This window comes from Amphimedon queenslandica, unplaced genomic scaffold (assembly GCF_000090795.2).
Source record: "Amphimedon queenslandica unplaced genomic scaffold, v1.1 AMPQUscaffold_12664, whole genome shotgun sequence".
In the NCBI taxonomy this organism is placed as follows: Eukaryota; Metazoa; Porifera; class Demospongiae; order Haplosclerida; family Niphatidae; genus Amphimedon; species Amphimedon queenslandica.
Window position 1 is genome coordinate 5768 of NW_003547100.1, and position 1996 is coordinate 7763.

At 32.0% G+C, this 1996-nt stretch overlaps 1 pseudogene; it reads left to right on the forward strand.

Annotated features, from left to right (window-relative positions):
- The window catches only part of LOC100640214 (succinyl-CoA:3-ketoacid coenzyme A transferase 1, mitochondrial-like), a 4801-nt pseudogene extending 3735 nt beyond the window's left edge, over positions 1 to 1066 (forward strand).
- Positions 1067 to 1996: the final 930 nt, after the last annotated feature.

Genomic DNA, 1996 nt, shown 5'->3' on the forward strand with positions numbered 1-1996 from the left:
GTATGCTCTAGGGTAAGATGGTGAAGGGAATGGGCGGAGCTATGGACCTGGTCGCTTGCAAAGGAAGTAAAGTTGTAGTGACAATGGAACATACAGCCAAAGTGAGGACCTGATTAATGATTTTAGACCAATTTTGGAGCAACTTTAAAAATTTTTAAAAATTCTATTTTGATCGGAATCAGGTGAAACTTTCTAAGCATCATAAGAACATGCATATGTATTAGGAAAAATTATTTAAAAGGAAGTTTTTCTCCTTTTCATTTTTGGTGAAATTTGGCCAAAGACCCTGTACTGTAGTACAGGGACTTTGGTCCAATTTTGAAGCAACTTTTAAAAATTGTAAAAAATCTAATTTTGATTGAAATCAGTTCAAACTTTCTACACAACATAAGAACATGTATATGCATCAGAAAAAATTATAAATAATGGAGAATTCTCTCCTTTTCATTTTTGGCAAAATTTAGCTGAAGACCTTGTACTGTAGTACTACAGGGACTTTGGCCCGATTTCAGAGTAACTTTATAAAATCCATTGTAATTGGAATCAGTTCAAACTTTTTATGTAACATGACAAACATGTATGTGTATAAGAAAATGTAATAATTCTCTCCATTTTCATCTTCTTTTGCAACAGAATGGTGGAGCAAAGATCCTTAAAAACTGCACCCTACCTCTCACTGGGAAGAACTGCGTCAATACCATCATCACCGATATGGTTAGTGGGCGGGGCATTTAATCACCATAGCAACCACTCTCTTATACAGTGCGTGTTTGAAGTTGACAAGGATAAGGGTCTGAGACTCATTGAAATTGCCGAGGGGGTCAGTCTTGATGATATAAGAGCTTCAACTGAAAGTCCATTTGAAGTGAGACTTTTAATTATTTTTAAAATTCTTATTAATTTTTTTCTTTTTTTTAAAGGTTGCTTCAGATGTTCAACCAATGAGACAGATTTGATGCGTAATATTTAAGAATTATTGTTATTATTTATTTTATGTTTTTTTGCAAAAGTTAAGCCACATATGTTCTTACATTCCAATTATGTATCACAGCTGTGCAATAAATTACATTATTATTATTATAGTTATCATAATTGCTGTAACTATGTAACTATTATTATTAGGAGCAGACGTAACATGGTCGTGTTACTAAGTAGGATTTCCCCCGAGTTTAAAATGGCTGCCATGACTTTTTCAGCCTTGCTATACTGGAAAAATTAGCACCAGACTTCTTAGAGGACCTTATTTTAAGCAATTGTACCACTAGTATGGTTTAAAACCTTTCTATATTAAAGGCTCATGTGTATATGTAGAGTGGGTATTACCAGTGGATCATATTGATGATACATGTATATGCATGTTTGATTTACACTTATTCTTTATCACATGTTTAGATCATAATATTTGTTTAATATCTTTATCTATGATGTTGTACTGTACCCGTATGTTTATGTTGATGGGGGGAAATGGATGTGTGTGTGTGTGTGACTTTAATATTTTGTGAAAATACAAGATTTTGTTTGAAGGGTAATTTCTGCTGGGGTTGTAGTCTTGATATTTCTATTTATTAAAGGCTTATGTATATGTGATGTGTTTATTGTATTACCAGTGGATCATATTGATGATACATGTATATGCATGTTTGATTTACACTTATTCTTTATCGCATGTTTAGATCATAATATTTGTTTATGCATCTATTAACTTTCAGTGTTTAATATCTTTATCTATAATGTTGTACTGTACTAGTATGTTTATGTTGATGGGGGGAAATGGATGTGTGTGTGTGTGTGACCTTAATATTTTGTGAAAATACAAGATTTTGTTTGAAGGGTAATTTCTGCTGTGGTTGTAGTTTGTTTTATACTTTAAAAAAATAATATTTATAAAAGCTAACAATTTGCTATCTCACACTAGATCTATACTGAATAAAAATACCATATTTAGTACTGTATACTATAATCCCCTACTGTAATATACCAGCCCTTTTATGATGCA